Genomic DNA, 19506 nt, shown 5'->3' on the forward strand with positions numbered 1-19506 from the left:
CTCTTAATACTGTGTGTTTCCTGGTGATTTAGCAAGGGGCTACATGGTACTGTTACTAGAGGACAGAAAATCATAACTTTGTGTAATGAGTGATGAGCATTGTAAAAAGGGCTAGCTTCCTGGGAGCAATTTTAAAGGGTAGAAGTGTGTCTCTTATTTCTAAAGGTGGCCTGGAAATTGAATATCCTCACCTTTAGCAGTACATATGGAATATTTCCCAATAGCCAAGCTAAGTGAGGCAATTCAACACACTCCCATAAAATTACTTTTTTTCCCCCTAGGTTCGGTGACAGCCGGTCTCACTAGGTTCATTGTCTCCTACTTCAGTATAATGTTCCAGTGTGCACAGCACTGATGACAATTTCAGGCGCCATAGTCCCCTGCTGAAACACGGTCCCTTATTCGGAGGGGTTCATTTGTGTTCACTATTATGCTGTATTGCCCAGATTGAAAACGGCTGACTCATTACTCGGAGGCGCTCCCAGTTTGATGTGTTGTCACCAGCAATCGCGCATGCTGGGTTCATCACAGAATGAGAGCTGGCAATCTTAGAGGGGCTGCTTAGCTCAGTGTAAGGTAAGTATTAGAGTGCTGAATGCACCATAGACAGGCTTTTGGGGGTGGTTGCTAAAGATGCAGAGATTTTCACAATTCTCTTTACCCTAGTAATTTCAATGAATTATGGGCATCAATTTAGGTTATGCTGTGACCTAACAACGGAGAGATGGTGTACAGATAACATTATTGTTCATATTATATTAGTGCCTCGTGGCCTCAGTTAAGATCAGGGTCTCATTGTGCTAAGCACTGTTCAAAGGCCTAGCAAGAGACAGTCCTGAGCCCAAAGAATTTATAGTCTGTCTAGGTAAAACAAAGGGTGGGAGGGGAAACATAAGGGTGGAGAGGTGAAGTGATTTGCCAGTAAGTGGCAGACCTGGGAACAGGACCCAGGTCTTCTGTCTTCCAGTATCATGTCCTATCATGAAACTACACTGCATTCCTGGCAATTAGGAAATCTTAATTAACTAGGGTGATGCTGCAGGACAGATGGTACCATATAGGGTTGCCAACCCTCCAGGATTGGCCTGGAGTCTCCAGGAATGAAAGATTAATCTTTAATTAAAGATTATGTGGTGTGATGAGACCTCCAGGAATACATCCAACCAAAATTGGCAGCCCCAGTGCTACAGTAGGTGAATGAGACTCACTGGGAAAGGAATTGCTCACTCAGTGAGGTAAGGAAGAATTGCACAGTAAGTGACTCAAAGGCTGAAGGGGAGGAGTGATCTGGCCTCCAATATGTGTTGTGAACAAGACACACCTACACTTTGGTTGGTACTTACGTGGGCAGGACATTAAAAAGTTAGTGATTTACCTACATCCTTGGACTGACCCACTCTCTTTTTAGATTTCAGAGTAACAGCCGTGTTAGTCTGTATTCGCAAAAAGAAAAGGAGTACTTGTGGCATCTTAGAGACTAACCAATTTATTTGAGCATGAGCTTTCGTGAGCTACAGCTCACTTCATCGGATGCATACCGTGGAAACTGCAGCAGACTTTATATACACACAGAGAATATGAAACAATACCTCCTCCCACCACTCTAAAGGATCTGAACTATCCATAGCTGTTTCTCCACAGCCTGTCTTGAAACAGAAGTTAATTGGAGATTAAAACTTGATGGCTAAAATAATTTTCCATTGTTTGTGAGGACCTCTTCTGACTCCCTTTGTTGGCTCCTCCTCTTTCTTGCAGCATATGCACTCATCCATCTGCTGCCACGCCAAAGACAGTGCAAATCTTTGAAAGGCTGTCATTTTCCAGGAAGTGAATTACAGGCTTCAAGTACAGATAGAGAAAATATAATTAGTTTTTCTTTATTTCCTGAGGGAATACAGCCCCCTAGCCTTATGTGTAGTTTTGTTAAGTGAAACTTCAATAAGCAGCAATTTATGGTAAATTTTACAAGGAGGTTGACAAATAGTTTTGGCTCAATATTTAGTATTTTCACTACCAGTCCTTCCAAGACTGACTATTTAAATCTTAGCTGTGTTTGTGACTTTCAGTGCCTACTACATAAAACCCTAGTGGCTTTGGTTTGTAGTGGTTGTGGTATGGCTGTGGCCATGTTAACATGTCTGTAGCATCATTCCTCTGTCCTTCAAGCTGGATGAAATCTGAGGCATGGTATTGATATTTAATGATGTGGTTTTGTAAGACACAAAATCGGCCTACATATACATATACCCCCAGCTGGTTACAAAGGAAATGGGTACCTATTGAATGGCTAAATTTAAATTAAATTATACACTTCCTTTATTCGATTGTTTCCATTTTTATATGACTTCCGTTCTTGTGATAGGCATGTCACTGTAAGCTCAGGAGACTGAAATGCTCTTTATCCAGAGAACAAGGACCCAAGTACCTTAACCCTGATCTAAAGGGCCTGTGTGACTGGGGTCCTAGTGGGGGCCAGCTATGTCAGTCAGGGTGAACTGCAAATAATGGGGCAGATAAACTCCAAAAGGCTGGTGGATATTCCAATACTTAGATTCACCAAGCCAGCATAAAACAGCTTCTTTATCACCTCACTGGTTATTCAGAAGTCCAAGCAACACAGTTCCCTTAAAAAGAAAAGGAGTACTTGTGGCACCTTAGAGACTAACCAGTTTATTTGAGCATAAGCTTTCGTGAGCTACCTAAGTCAAATATGATTTCTGAAAATCTTATTTCATCATAGAAAAGAAAAGGTTCTACCAATCCCAAAGGATCAGACACATTATCTCCCAGGTTAATGAATGTTTCAGATCTTACCCAAATATACGCTACAGCCAATTCTTATTAACTAAACTAAAATTTATTAAAAAACAACAGAGCGAGAATATGGTTTAAAGATCATTATACATACAGACATGAGTTCAATCCATTGAGGTTCAGATTCATAGCAGAGATGGTGAGCTTTTAGTTGTAAAGAGTTCCTTTGAGTTAATAGGTTATAGTCCAATGTCCAAATATCATATTCAGGGTGTACCAGCGTAACTGGGACCTCAGTCTTGCGACTCAAACTTCCCCTGATGAAGTTTAAGCAGATCTGAGATGAACAGGATGAGGACCCAAGGGTCTTTTTATACAGTGTACTAGCATCCACTTGACCACACAGTCCTTGTTAAACAATAGGCTTTTGATGTAACCTTTTGCTTTCTAAACACCACCAGTAATTAGTTACACACATTAATATAGGGCAATTTATCCATTAGGTAGTCTATTACAAACTTTAAAGAGACATATAGACAGTGACATTATTTTACCCATGATTCAACTAAATGTTAATATTCCCTTTTGATCTCTGAATCAATAGTTATAGTGAGAGACAGGAACTGTCTGTTTATGGGTAGCATCTAAGATACACACAATTAGTATTACTTCTAACAATATAGGTTTGCATTTCAAAGTTCTAGCCTATTTAACATGAATGGCCCTAATTATCATTCACATACCTTTCTAACATGACTTTAAAAGTGGACTTTGGGTCATTCAGCCTGCAAGCTGTTTAACTCTTTCTAGCCATGCGTCACAGCCTGCATCCTTAATCCGTGCATTCAACCTTTGCACTCGTTCAGTCCATGACCTCTCTGCTGCAACTCCCAGTTAGGGCCACTTGTGATGGTGGTTTCTGTGACATGGATTCCGGCCCACTAAGAACAGAACAGAGGCCATCAACCCAACTCATCTCATATAGGCCACTGAACAGGCAGATGGTAACAATGTTTGGTCACTGCTGACTTAGACTGCATTTGAACTGTTGACCTAGAAGTGAAAGCCTCCATCTCCCATTAAGATCCCATGAGCCATCAATTGAATACATTTATTCTGATACCCAGCCTAGGAAATACATAACACAAATAGGGCATGAATGTATGCAATACAGGAAAGCATTTTCTCCTTCAGCTGTAAAGACTTTGTTTTGTTTATTCCAGAGGTTCTCAAACTTCATTGCACCGTGACCCCCTTCTGACAAAAAAAAATTATTTCATGACTCCAGGAGGAGGACCGAAGCCTGAGCCCAGCTGCCCGGGTGGCAGGGCCAAAGCCCGAGCCTCATCGTCCTGGGGTGGGGGCAGCCCAAAGCCAAAGCCCAAGGGCTTCAGCCCCAGGCAGGGGGCCTGTAACCTGAGCCCCGCCACCCAGGCTGAAGCCCTTGGGTTTTGGCTTCAGTCCCAACCCCAGGCCCCAACAAGTCTGAGCCAGCCCTGGTGAGCCCATTAAAATGGGGTTGTGACCCACAGTTTGAGAACCGCTGGTTTACTCCATAGTTATAATTCAAAATTGTCAACTTTTCCTGTCATAAGCCCTCCTGTTGTAAGATAGTTACACGTTAATGAACATTCATGTTTGGTGAGAGCTTGATGCAAAATGTCCCATCTAAAGATCAAAATGTCCCATCCTTCCCTTTGAAAAGGAGATTTTCAGAAAAACAGGTTTAGCTATTTTTTACACTTTTTAGAAGGTATTCAGTGTGTTGGGGACTTGCCTAATTTTGCTATTTTGACAGTGACAATGGTTTCTGGATGCCTTCCTTTCAGTCAGTCCAGTAAATATCCAGTTGATAGTTTGCGTCACAACAGCTTCGTGAGAAGTGGTTTACACCTAGACCTGGACAGAAACTGGAATTCCTGTTACATGGGAAATTCAAAAATTAAAAAAAAGAAAAAAAAATATCCAAAACAAAACACAAAACCAAAAATTTGAAAATTTCTACAAAACAGGAATTCTGCAGTTTTGTTTAGAAAAAGCCAAAACAACATCAAAATGTCTCCAAGGCTCCTGAGCTAGGGAGCTTGGGGAACTTGGGAGCTGGGGCTCCAAAGACTTTCGGGATATTAAGGAGTTGGGAGCACTGAGAGCCATGGCTCCAAGTTGGTCCATCCAGTGGGCTGTTTTGGAGCCAGGCAGCCTGGAAGTCCAGGTGGGCTGCCGAGGAGATGTGGAGCTGGGGACATTTTTCCAAGGAAAACTTGAATATTTCCTTTGGAATATTTTGATTTTGCAGATAATGCGCTTTCTGTATGAAAATCATTTGCACAGAAACTTTCTGGCCAGCACCATGTATACAGTTGCACAACCGCCTGTGAGATTCTGTTAGCCATCCAATGATTCAACACCCACCACTTACATGTGTGAGTTATTCCATGTTCTTCAATGGACAGCTTGCTGTAATTCAGCTTTCCCTGGCACCCCACACCTTCCCACAAAATGTAGAGCATAAAGACTGTCAGTGTATAATGGCTTGTATTGCTCCTTTGTGCAAATGGTGTAACTGCCATTCCCAGAGTACGGTTATAGAATCATAGACTATCAGGGTTGGAAGGGATCTCAGGAGATCATCCAGTCCAACCCCCTGCTCAAAGCAGGGCCAATCCCAATTTTTGCCCCATATCCCTAAATGGTCCCCCTCAAGGATTGAACTCACAACCCTAGGTTTAACAGGCCAATGCTCAAACCATGTTTATTAGTGGCCATTAGATAATTTTTTTTTTCATGTGTTTCTTCTAGATCTCAGTCCAAACAGATAAACACACTCCCCAATCCATCCAAGTTCTTAGTTTAAAATATTCATATATTTTTATTTATATATTACTAACGAGGGTGGATATGGATGCTATTTAGTCTAGAAAGTACTGCCATTACGAGCTGACGAAAAAGATCTACAGTAAGTTAGAATAGTACCCTGAGGTATCAGCTGCAAGCAGTGCCAGGCATACTACAAGATTCATGATTACAGTAAGTGAATAAATATTATAGATGGATATTAATAATAATAAATATTATATTTATATAATATTATAAATATTTATAAATAGATGGATCGCAGTTTTGGAGCCTGAATCAGTAAGACATGGAATTTCTCAGTTTACCTATTTGGCAGTCATACACCACATTTTACTTGCTTAGTGTGTTATCTGCATCTGTTCACACAATAATAGTTTAACTTTCCTGCACAACACGATCGGGTATGTTGATAGATTACAGTTGAGCATTACAAAATGCCTCATATGAAGAGAAGAAGTGTACCAGTTTGTGCACATGTCTCATTAAACTTTTACTTGTATTAACCAGTACTGCATCCCATTAACTATGCTTGGAAGGATTAGATTTTTATTGGTAAATGTCGATAAATGTCCATTTCCCATGCACACAAAAACCAATGAAAAAGTATTTCCATTGATGATAAACATAGTTTATAGGTAAGCAAAGTAAGAAAAATTCTGCTTGAGAACTTACTATGGTATAATTATGGCTAAAATGTTGACATATGATGTTGACAGTTTGTGTTTTAATGGTTACAAAGCTTTAACTTTTTGAATGTATACTGTCATTGTCTGACTCTTCCTCCCTCCAAATAATTTCCCACAACTGAGAAAATTTTAATTCATAAAAATAAAAAAGGCTTATAAGTAAACATTGATATTATCCATCAAAATTATTTTAAAAAATCAAATTCTGTCAAGCCTAATATTAACCAATATAAACCACGACAGGAGTGAGGTTCTGGAGGAGCCTTCCAATAGGAATAGTGTGTATAAACCACCTAACTAGTTTTGAGATGGAGTGTGATAAATTTATGAATGGGATTGTATGATGCAGTTGCTTATGATCCCAGGAGACTGGTTTCACTGACCCAGGAGATGCCTTCCAGGTCTATGCCCTGTGTTTCTATATACATCCTGAGCCTAGGCTTCCAACATTGCTCAGCAAGTAGCCCTTATGCAGCAGTAAAATGGGTCCATGTTGACTCTTTTTAACTTTGCATTAGTTTTGTGGTTTCTTTAGCCAGACAAAAGATATTAGTGCCAATTTTCTGAGCTATCAGTACTATCTATAGAGTCCACTGATGATTGGTAATGCTTTTCCATGCTTGATGGTGCGTTATGGGACAATATTATAATAATTGCATACCCAATAGAGCAGACCACTGCCACTTTCATACACATTCAGCTGAAACAAGTGGAGGGTCTGATATCCTCTTTGGGGACTCTCACTAGAGGGCACTCGCACGTTTTGAGAGTGAAATGTTTCTCCTATTACATCACCTTCTTAGCGGGTGAGGGAGCTCTGTAGTAGGCTACAGGTTAATTAAATTGAGGTAGAAGTGGCTTATTAGACTCCACCTTTTATGTAAGGCTGGTGGCAGTAGATCTCTGGGAAAAGTGAGCTCAAGAGGGAAGAAACCCTAGGAGCTACCAAGCATGATGGGAAGAGCTTAGGAAAAGTCAGGCCTATGGAGAAGGCTTTGACGGGGGGATTAATGCAGCAGTGTTAGCCAAAAATAATTTCAACATAAAATCACATCATAAAAGGGGTGACTTCCTAAATTGATAAGAAATGTGCTTCTCTTGTTTGGAATATGATGTTGCCAGTTCTCCATATACTGCATATTGTCTGAACAATTCCAGCTGTATAATTTAGATTTTAAGTTCCATGCAGCAGGTACTGCATCTTCCTTCTAGTTTTGCATTGCAACAGCTACCTGAATGCGAATAAAAACTAGATGCACAGTGGACAGAAATTAAGTTGCAGCAGCTCACGTGTTCAATATCAGAAATGGACACAAACTGTTCAATTCTGAGGCAATCAGATCCAGATTTGTGGTTTGGGCCTAACTCTAGTTAACATTAAAAATGATTGAAGGGGAAAATTGGTTTTAGAGTTTCATTAGTGGAAATAAGTCCTTTAATAACATATCTTAACATTTCAGATTCACTGGGAACTGCTAAACAACAGAGCCCTTTCTTGTTTAACAATAATGCTGCTCATCCAGATGCCAATAATTAAGTAAAAGAGTGTATCATCTTGATTGCCCAGTGGTTGGTAATCAGCACAGAGCTAAAGATTGCTTTGTAAACAGCAGTTGGTATATATTAGACTTCCTTTGAATGAGCTGTAAACCGTTTGAGCATAACAGACACAGAAGGACAGCTAAGCAGCAATCCGCCAGCAAATTAGAAGCGCAAGTGTTGTGTTCGGGAAGGTGAGAGGAGGTGGTGATCTGTCTATTCCAGGGAATTCATTACATGCCTGCACATCCCTAGTTGGGTGATAAGGAAGATTTGTGTGAGAGATTTGCAATTCTGTTTACTTTTAGAGTTGTAAATCAGCAGTACTGTCCGCTGTTCAGAGTATAGTCTGGCAAAAACAGAATGTCTTAATGGTTATGCCCAAACTTCAGTGTTTTTTGTGCTCTTTGGAATTTTGTACTAGAATCACCTCCTTGATAGGGGCAAAGGGCCTGAATAATCTGTGTGCCTTCAATTTTTGTGTAATTAAAGGTAATTAATAAAGCATAAGGGACTACACAAATGTATAGGTGGCACTCTCGGCTAACAACCTACTTGTAGGAAATTCTGTTGAAATGAATTTTTGTCATTCAACTTTGTATCTATTTTTAACAGATTCCCCTCATTACTGTAGTATCTGTCTTTGATACTCAATCTTTGATGTATTTACTCTTATAACACCCATGTGAGGTAGGAAGGTGCTATTATCCTCATTCTATAGATGGGAAACTGAGGCACAGGAAGACTGAAGGCATGTCTGCATAGTGTGGCAATGCACACGATGAGGGTTTGATTTCTAAAGGACACTGTGGTGTGCAGTAATTGGTTCACATAGACCCTGCTGGTGCATACAAAAAGTTCCCTAGTCCAAAGTGTTCTGGGGAACTTTTAGTGGACTTTACAAATCACATGACTGTAGTGCCCATTGCTTCACTGTATAGATGTGCCCTAGGTCACAAAGAAAGGCAGAGTTGGGAACGGAGCTCTGTCTCCCAAATCCTTGGCGTAGCATCCTAACTGCTGGACAGATTCTTCTCACCCTATAATATATGATGATCTTGTGTATGTGTGTATGTGCCTTGTAAAACTTAGCACCTCTAGAACAAAGTCTAGTCACCAGCCCCTTACCATGATGACAATTGGCAATAAATAGTACTTACATTTTACTAGTGGGCAAATAGAATTTTGCTCATTTATATTTAAAATAGAAATATTTCTGTAATTGTAAACAGGAATTTTCAGGTTTGAGGTTTAGTTCTCTTGAACTGAAAACCAAGGATCAGGCTCCTTTTCTTTCAGCTCCTTTAGGATCCTTTTCTTTCAGAAATTTTATTCTATTAATTTTTATTTTGGTAGAGCTAATTCTACTGAATGAATGTCGCAATGCTTCCCAAGTTCCTTTGTGAACTATGGGTAAAAATTTTGAAAGCAGAAAGATGATTTAGGAGCCTAATTCCCATTTTCAAAAGTCACTTAGGTACTTAAATGAGTTTTAGGCTCCTAAATCAGTTAGGCATTGCAAGTCTGAGCACAGCAACACCTAAATATCTTTAAAAATATGGGTCTTGGGCACCTAAATCTCACTAAAAGTCAATAACACCTAGGCTTGGTCTACAGTTCCAACTTCTGTTGGTATAACTACATTGCTCAGGAGTGTGGAAAATCCACACTGCTATGCGACGTAGTTATACCGCCCTAACCCATGGTGTAGAAAGTGCTATGTCGAAGCGAGGACTTCGCCCGTTGACATAGCTACTGCCTCTTGTGGAGGTGGAGTACCTATGCCGACTCCCGTCTTCATGAAGTGCTACACAGCACAGCCGCACTGATGCGCTGCAGCGTTGTAAGTGTAGACAAGCCCGTAGGGTCCTAAATTACTTAGATGTTTTTGAAACGTTTATATGCTCAGATGTCACAGTGCTTTGTACAGTTTAAGAACCCGAGTACGTAGGAAGCTATGGCTACAGAGGTATTAGAATTGAGGCTTCTTTAGATGTGTGTTTCTTAATAAAATAATTTAAGTAGAAATATATTGGGATTCTTCTTTTAGAGTATAATCTCTTTTTGGTTTTATAGATCAACTTGCTACGTGTGTGGAAGGACACCTTAACTACAGCTGAAGTTGGTACATGGAAACAGTTTGAAACTTTATTTCAATTTGCCTCAGATTGGAATGTCACTATTGGGGTTTGCTAAGAGATAGCATCTTGCTACAGATTATAATGTCCAAAAGAAAAGCTGTGATGAATATAAAAGTTTCTTGAGTTGTCCCACATAACTTCTCATGAGGTGCTTTTTGTGAAATAATTTTCATCAGCCTCTCTAGAGTTCTTATAAACTTGCTTCTTACAAAGGTAGGGAGAAATATTCATTAACGAAAATTTGTCACTTTCAGACAAAAATAGGGGCAGGATTTTCAAAGAAGCCTAAGGGAGTTAGACACCCGAATCCCCCTGAAATTCACCTAGCTCCCCTAGACTTGTTTGAACACCCCAGACTTCATCCATTTACTTTCATCTTTTGCAAGATAGGGAACTAATATATCTCCTGTCATAGACCATTTAGATCATTTAAAAGCTGTGTTTTTGTTTTTGGTATTCTTTGGAGGTGTCTTCATGCATCATATCATTAGGTCACACACTGTTGGGTTCTCTATTAAAAATTTAGATATATGCCTTCCCACATCATGTGCCCTCTATGACTATGCAGCAGGTATCTGATCCAAAATACAAACCGAAGGCAGCTGTGAATATGTAGTATCTGTAAACCAGCTGTTTATATACCAGAATTATATTAAGCAGTTCAGCAATATACCTACTTCATATATAAATCTGAAACTTCTGTGGCTGTTTCTAAATGAGAGACTGTCCCATATTTTCATTTTTCTTAGCTATTTTGATATTTCATTCAACTGTGAAAGTGAAATGAATGTCTGTACAGATTTGTCTTTTTTCTTCTGTATTGCCCAAAACACTTATTGTTTCCTTTTTCTAAAAGAGCTTGAAATTAACAATTTTTAAAAAGTATTTCCTGGGTTGCGTACATCCATGTTCACTAATGTCTGAAAAAAAATCATCTAAAACACTTTTGCATAGATCCCAAGTAGAAATAAGAAATCAATTATGTGTTTTGTGTTGGCAGCGACTAATTGAGATACATATACACACACATATATAGTGTATATTTATATATGTATATTTCGATCCCAGTTGTAACTTCCCCCATCAAACAATAACAATTTGAAGATAGAAAACACTTTACAGTCTAAATTTAAATGTCACAATTCCTCTATAAAAAACAGTGCAGGATCTCTATCCTTTTTCAGTGATAAAAATGAAACTTGTTCAGTTCAAAAGAGAAAAAGCACTTTTTGTAACTTCCAGTGCTGCAAACTTAAACTTGGATCTGATTATCAAGCTGACTTTCCTTTGGACTTCGAATATAGTAATTGGTAATAAAGATTCTGCAATCAAAGGTTGGCTGACAATTCTGTTCCTGATGCCGGAGCCAGAATAGAATCCAGCTCACTCACTAGGTGTTTTGATTCTGCAGGGCTAATACTAGTAAAAATTGCTTTTAATTTATTTGTTGTTAGTAAAGTAGGCACCGATCGCTCAAACATACAGAGAGCAGATAGGTGATCTAAGAATGTCACTTTCTTATAGAGTGATTTTTCTGACTGTAGTCTTACACTAAGTGATGGTTTACTAAAAAGAGTCAGAGCTGCTTTTTATTGTGGATTTTATGGTGGGTTTTTCAGGAAGAGATACTCTTACTGATGTTTGCTTTTAAATGCCACATAAAGAGCATCATTTTGCAAAGCAGTTATAGCTTGTGGAAAAGAAAAAGATTAAAACTTATGATAGTTAGTCCTGGAAAACAGCACTCCTTGACGAAGAATAGGAAATATTGGGTTAGCTTTGGGGGGGAGGGGAATGTTCAAAGCTGAAGAAGAACTCTTTGTGACTAAGAGTAATTTTGTAAAAATTAATTTTTCTGCGGCGAGTGATTAGGTTGAGTTAGATAGTTCCAGGGATAATGAAAGTGGGGAGAAGAGAGAGGGAGCTTTATGGCATTGTACATAGTTAATTTTTCACCCAGAAATCATTATCTTTTTCTTAAATACATTTTGTTTACTTTTGTATTCAATATTTCTATTGGCAAACATAGATCTGTGGTGAGAGACCTATTAGAGACCATTGCAAAAGTCAATTCTAATTGTTAGTACATTCCAGGCAGGCCCACTAATAAAGTTTCTAGTGGTGAATACTATATGCAAAAAGTCAACAACTGAGAATGGCAAAAGACTGTGACCTATATTTTCAAATGTGGCCGGTGATTTTTAGGTATTGAAGGAGCCTGATTTTTCAGAACGACCTGACCACCCATCCTCTGAGAATCAGACCCGTCTCACGCATCTCAACCTGGGCACTTAAAATCACTTATCACTTAATGAAAATTTTGGCCGTTGATCTTCTGTACAGCAAGGAAGTAAACTCACTGATTTCAGATGTAGGTCCCAGTCCTGTGAACTTTCACACATGTGAGTAACTTCTTCCATGACAGAAGTTACATGCGTAAGTGTTAGCAGAGTCAGGCTGATAATTTGTGTGAAGGATTCCTCAGGAATGAACAGGTTTTTTTCTAGTTAATAGTTTGAATATTTGATATGGAAATGTAAATGACTGAAATACCTTGCAACAGGTCTTCTGTTTAGCATTATACTTTCACACTGTACAGTAAACTAATGAATTGCAGCATGATTACACAGCACATAATTAACTTTGTAATTAATATGCAACTGCCACTTAAACTAAAGCACTGCTTATAAAGATGTATGGCAACAGTAAATCACAGGTCAGAAATAGCACTTGGAATTTTCAAAGGAATGAGAGTAAATTCAGAATCACTTACAGCAGCAGAGCAAGTTAATTAAAAAACAGATTAATTGTGAATGTCCTGTTTAATTTTAAATACCTTTGTTATTTCTTTTCTGTAAGAAAGAATCAGTGTAAAGCCCAACCTATTTGTTGTTGTCTTGTATGATATCTTTAAAACTGAGCCATGTGAAGCCTTGTTGTTTAGTTTTTGGAATCAGTCAGTTTTGCTTTCTTTACCGTGCTATGTATGTATATGGTAGAATATAAAGATTTTTTAAAAAATTATTTTGCTTAGAAGCTTTAAGCCATAGGGCTTTTCCTCCTAAACAACATTTCCGTTCAGTGATATAAACTCAGTCAAATCAACTTTCTCGAGACGTGCTACTGAGTTGTCTGTACTGGACCTGGGTAAGAATGAGGTTTAAATTGGGTCACATAAGTGAAGCCTTGCAGGCCATGTTGTCACAATTTTGTATGATCACCAATATCTGTTCATCTCCACTGGGGTTAACCTCATTAGCAGCCCTAGTATAGACGGGCTTCATGTATTTTTTTTATTCCACATCGGAGAGAGAGAAGAACACGACACAGTAGTTGATAAAGTGTCTTTGGTAGCCAGAGATCCCTTTTTGCTAAGACTACCACTGGTGCAACTGAATGGATATTAGCATTGGTGGAAAGTCCTTAGAAATTTCTCTAGTGTAGATATGGCTACTCAGTCTGGATTTTAGACAGCGTAGTGCTCCTGATCTATGAAAAGCAGCATTTAATATGGTGCCTGACTCATGTACCAGAAATTTGCCTTTTCCAAGAGATGGGAGTTTAATACCCTCTAAAATTCCTTTAATATATGCTATTGAACAATTGTTGGCTGTAACATTAACGTAAAACAAACACAGCTGAAGTGGATTCATTTTTTTCCCCTCAACAAATATTCACAGAAATGGTTTTAGGTATAAATTAGGTAATGTAGACTCCTAAGTCAGTGTCATCTCCATCATCACAAACCCACTGATACCCTTTCCAGAGATGTGTGCAGGAACTTTAGAGGGCTGGAGATCAGATAATAGTTATTTAACATTGATATATAAAAAGTTAAACGTTTGTAACCATTAAAAGACAATTTGTCAATACCACATGTGAAAATATACAAAATAAATTTCCTTAAAATAAGTTTTTAAGCATCATTTTTCTCACTTTGCTTATCTGTAAATGTTGATTATTATCCGTGGAAATGTTGTTTTTGTCGGTTCGGGTATGTTGGGTGAAATGTTGCTCTATCACTAGCTTAAGTGGTAGAGATCTGTTCTGGAAATCTGAAGATCCAGAGTTCAAACCCTGCTGACTGTCCAGGACAGGGGTCCTTATAATTATCCCATGATGGAATTTCCATTTTCTCAGTTTACTTAAGGGGGAAAAAAATATCTGGTGCATGAGAGAGTCAGTGAGTGAGAGAAACAATCTTTAAGGCAGGTTTTACCATTAAAAATCTGTTACCTGCCACTTATGGCAGACATGTTACAAAAGCCAAGTGATCCACAGTTCAGTCATTTGCCACACGTTTCAGTTGCTTGTGTCACACGTTGCAAGGTCAGAAGGTTGAGAAAAATGGTAGGAATTGCCGTATTGAATTAGGCCAGTGGTGCATCTAGTGTAGTAACTTGTCTGACAGTGGGCAATAGTAGAAGCTTCAGAAGAAGGTATGAGAAACTGCTATAGTTGGCAGCTATAGAGTAACTTGTGTACATTTACAGCCGTAAGGTCTGGCTCATGAAAGAGTAGCTAACCAGATGGGGTAGTTGATGTTTTCAAGCATCAGAAAAGATTTATGAGCTTGGGGATAGCAGTTTATGGGGTTAAGGGGAAATTGCGCCTGTGCGAGTGCTGCTTTTTTAATTTTTAACTTACAAGTTCCATAGTTCTGAGTAATGGTTTTCAACCTGTTTTTTTTTCATAAACTGAAAGTCTTTGGTTTGAAATCTCATTATTAATTTTGTATTATTTGTAGTTGGTCACACTAAAATCAAGTTGTAAAGATTAAAATGCGTCCTACCGTACACCATTAGGAAAACTGTTCACTCAGGATGGGCTGTATGGCATAGGTGAAGTGCTGATCCCACTGATATCAATGGGAGTTTTGCTGTTGAATTCTGTGAGTCAGGACTCCACCCCCTCTTGAAGGTCAACTGACTGGCTCTGTTGGATCAATGAATTCCTGAGTGGAGAGGCCTTGTCTCAAAAAAAAAAAAAAAAAAAAAGACCACACCACACATCCACATGCTCCAAAACCACCCTCGCATCACAGTCCCCCTTACAGTCCCCCTGGGGAGCTTGTTTAGTATTTTGATTCCCAGGGAAGAATCTGACTTACTAAATTTACACTAACACTACTCCTTTTAGCCCTTCCTGGAGGCCTCTCCTCCAAATACTGATCCAAACAAGGCATGGGGGAAGATGTGACAAAAAGTAATAAAATGGAATTGGGCAATGGAGGACTAGGGCAATCTGTGTGCAGGTGAAGGACGGTTACAATCTGGACAGATTTGCAGTTGGTTAATAAAGTATAAGTAAAACCATCAAATAGCATCCGTTGCGAATCAGTAGAGACATCAGCAACATAGCAGTATATTATGGAGGTGCCAATTATAGGTCCATTGTTGCATTTTACACTGTGTGTGTATTTGACAAATACATTGCAAATAAATTTAAAATGTTGAAAAATTATTTAATGTCTTGGCAACAAAATGCAGTGCTTCATATTATTAAATATTTTATTTTTAATTTTTTAAAAATTGCCATCTACACTTACAGGAATCCATATTGGAAGCCCCAGCTGAGCCTGCAGTGGTAAAAGAACTCAGCTTGGATGCTTTTACCTCAGTAATAAATCTCCATTTACAACTTTAAATTTTAGGGGGGCCGGGGGAAATCAAATGGTTAAGGAGAAAATATTTCCTTAAGCCACTCCTTACAAGCAGGTCTGTTCTATATGAAGAGAGTGGATGAAGCTTCTCTTCCCACTACACAGCTTTTTTTGTGATGGGGTTGGAATATATGTTAACGTTATGTCGACATGGACAGCTCTAGTCAATAGGCTAAAATTGCTGGGTAGTTTGTCTTTTTGACAGATCTTGTCTAGCAATTTATATGACCTTCCAACTCTGATATTTTCCTTGCCAGTAAGTGTTGTAAGAGGCTCCCTTCCGGATACCATCATAATTTCTTTCTTCCTTATCATTCACTGAATCCATAAAGGGGCCTACCAGGTCATTGCCAATGGTAAACTGGGTTTGCGGATTATATATTTCTCCATGAATTTCTGAACATAGTTTGTTAAATTAGTGTTTAAAAAAATCCAAATGTATTATACTTTTTTCCCAGATTTTAAAAATTGGGATGTTGGCAATATAAAAATATATTTATCATACATTCTTTAAAATTTAGTTCATGTTATTTACATGTTGGATGATTTGCAAAAATTTAGGCCGTTCTGCAAGCTGCTTGGCACAGGCAGAACAGTGTGTACAATCATGGCCCTAATATATTTAAACCATTTCTGTTGCTTCATTTTATGCATTTCATTCATTGTGGACAATGAAAAAATTCTGGTCAGTATCATTTTAGTAAACTTCAGCCTTTTGGACACTACCAAAATGCTATTACAGTTGGGTGTTCAACCTTGTAATGTTTGTATTTGTTCTTACAAATATCTATATGTGTTCCCTACTCGTCCATCCAGATTTATTTTTTTTAAACCAAAACCGACATTTCAAGTCTAAACTCAGTTGGTTGAGCCCCAACTGGGCTCAGAACTTATGCTGAAAACACTAAAAGGACGAGGTGTTTTTCTGATCCAAATCAGAAAGCTTTGTACAACTTTGCTTCTCAGCATGATCACAGGGATTTGCATGTGTTCATTTCATAACACTAGTTTGGATGTCATCCATGAGTTATTCCTTGAGCTGCAGCACAGGGATTGGTATTATAAAAGTGCTTACTAAAGTGATATGGAAGTTTGGGGAAACTTGAAGTACAAGTAATGTAAGCTGACCTTTTCTATCATTTTAAACAAGTTATATATGGAATTTAAAACTGCTAAGGGAAAGGGATAATGGTTATGATATTCTGAGAGGCCGACTCCTATATACTGTAGCGAAGATTTAGGAAATAGCACACAACCAATTGAATTCTTGTTGTTGGCATTAGGAGGACTTTGTAATTAAGCATATACAATGAGAATCATCCCCAACTTTAGGAACCTAGCACGTGAGGAATGAGCATTTGTTCCTAGCCTTTGAAAAGCATAAGACTGCGTTGTTAATTTTATTTGTAAAACAGTGCCTCTTCTTCTGTTTCCTCCCCCAAAAGTCCTGGTAAAGTGCTTGGGCTCGATACATAAAAATAAACATTAATGTTGTTGTCATAAATCTTGAATATGAAATCCCCACATACAATAGTCAAGCTCAGTAGTTGAGCCGGTCAAAAATGGTGAACATTTAATAAAAAAAATAATTGAAATTTTTTTAAAAAGTTGAAAAATATGCTAATTTTTCCAGGACAAATTTCAACACACTTTTGAACAATCAAAAAATGTCAGCCAGATTTACTCAGTATCATTTAAAAAGGAGAGAAGTGTCCCACCTTTGAATTAACGGTGATTTAAAATAGAAGGTATGTTTTTTCACAGCACTGTTTAGAAGAGTTGGCCTGTTGTCACTTACTATACCATAGACCTTCCATTTGCTTATATCTCCCCTAATATTGATGGCAAGGTGAAAGAACTGTGCTAGCAGCTAGTGTGTTCTGTTTCGTTCCTACAACCTCCCTTTAAAAATATATATTTTTAGTTGTCTGCAGCTGAAGTTCAGTTTGTGGTTTGTTGTTTTGATCTCTCAGCCATTTGCTATTTGCAAATGGCCATGACATTGGCTGGTGAACGGAAGAGATTCACGAAAATCTACGCTGTACGTATTGTCTTACTGCCTACAATATGTCTGCTTGCCTAGAGATTGAAAGGTGAAATTAGAAGTTTAAGAGTTAGAACTAGAAGAGAGATCAACGACTTTATCATTGTTTGTTCTGTGAGATAAAATAATTGTACCATGATACTGCTGCCCTTTCCTTGTGATTCTGAACTGCTATGTGATAACTTTTCTTCCATATGTCTTGACACAATATCCTTAGGCCCAAAATAAAGTCCGGTCTATTTCATTGTCCTGCAAGTGAATGCTCACAGGATGCTGGCCAAACTAAATGTAAAACAGGATTGTACCATGATTTCTGAAATGGGCAGTAAATTAATATTCCTGTTAAATATTAATATTTCTGCAACTCCATTCCAGCCATATAATGACTTTTCATGGACATTTTCTAATCTTAAAGTTGAAGCTATTTAGAGTTAGACTTGGGGCAAAGTGGAAAGTTCCTAGGTTTTGCCTTCCTGGCCTAGTCTCAAAGGCCTCTGTCAAATATGCAGTGGTCTACACTGCATGAGACCTGTGAACTGAGTGCATTGTGCTTGATCTTGTGCTGGTCAAGCAGACTGTTGGTCAAAGAGAGAATCTCTGTTTTGCTTCTGACTTCTGTATGAAGCCAAATTGGAAGTTTAGCATTGGACAAAACATCGTGATTCATTTGGAACTGCAGTGTCCTTTCTCTTTCTTGCTAGGAGTGTTAGAGGGAGAAATAGAAACCACCAGAAATCTTCACCTAACATCACCACCTTGGGGGGCGGGGGGAAACTCTCCCTCCAAAAGAGGAAGATGGAGCTGTCCTGCCCACCCCGCAGCCAGCTGATAGGAAGAATATAGTACCCAGGAAAGGGTGAAACAGTGCAGATCTCCTCATTCCAGAGCTGTGCCAAGGGAGTGAGGAGGGCGCCAGCATGGTGGAGGGTCATTCATTCATAGGCCAGTCAGGAGAGTACACTGTGGCTTGATGGAGGAACTGACCTTAGTTTTGAATTCTGCCTGACTCAAAGGCAGCATCAGCTGGTGGGAAAGGAAAAATAAAAATCTCAGCTACAGGTTACTTCATACTTTTCCTCAGGGCTTGTTTTATATCCAAAAACACATTGCAAAACTAGAACAAATCAACTCTAACTACTGCGTACTAGCCATCTGAGACCCCTCTTCAGCCAGCTGGCAGAAGTAAGACCATCCCCTTTTTATATGCCTCCTTTGCTCCAGTCTTCTCTTTTCTTTGATAACCCAGCCATGTGATAGGCAGGAACTGGGTAACTCCTTATAGGCCTGGTTCACGGTGGCTACTAGAACTGGTTTAAATATCACAGAATTTCAGCTCTGCTGGTTACTGGCAGAAATAAACACTATGCACGGTGTTTTTATTTAATGGCAGAAATAAGCATGTTGCACGGTGAAAAATGAGCAGCCCTTCCAGGGAGCAAAAAGAGAAGAAAAGAGAACTTGTTACCGATGACGTGGTTAGGAATTGCCAACGGCATGTCCCCGAAGGAGTTTTATCAGTATGAAAATGTGGTGTATATGTGTCATGGGGTTACTAGCCCCTTTCAAGGGAGTCTGGACCCACGGTGATCTAATTTAAGGAGAACAAACCTATCTAAGCAGTTAAATGCATAATGAGTATGTGGGCCTGATAAAAGCCCATCAGGGCTCAGTTGTAGCCAGGTGCTCAAAGAGAGAGAAACTCTCCTAAGGGAGAGGAGCTGGCAGAGACCCCAGGCCCCAAGAAGGAAGGCTGTGCAACCTCTGCATCCAAGAGCAGAGAGTCAGTTTTCAAAGTAATTTGTGTTTAATTATGTAGAACCCCAG

General features: G+C 38.9%; 1 protein-coding gene across 12 annotated transcripts in view; it reads left to right on the forward strand.

Moving 5' to 3' along the window:
* Window positions 1-19506, forward strand: part of ZMIZ1 (zinc finger MIZ-type containing 1) — a 474637-nt gene that overhangs the window by 229786 nt on the left and 225345 nt on the right. The window contains exon 1 of one of the 12 annotated variants that reach the window (XM_075130788.1): window positions 9939-9960. The exons of the other annotated variants lie outside the window; for them this stretch is intronic. The gene's annotated coding sequence lies outside the window, so the exon portion shown is untranslated. Of the gene's footprint in view, window positions 1-9938; window positions 9961-19506 lie in introns of those variants that run through there. 12 annotated transcript variants of the gene reach the window in all.

Source organism: Caretta caretta, chromosome 7, assembly GCF_965140235.1.
Source record: "Caretta caretta isolate rCarCar2 chromosome 7, rCarCar1.hap1, whole genome shotgun sequence".
NCBI classification, from domain to species: Eukaryota; Metazoa; Chordata; order Testudines; family Cheloniidae; genus Caretta; species Caretta caretta.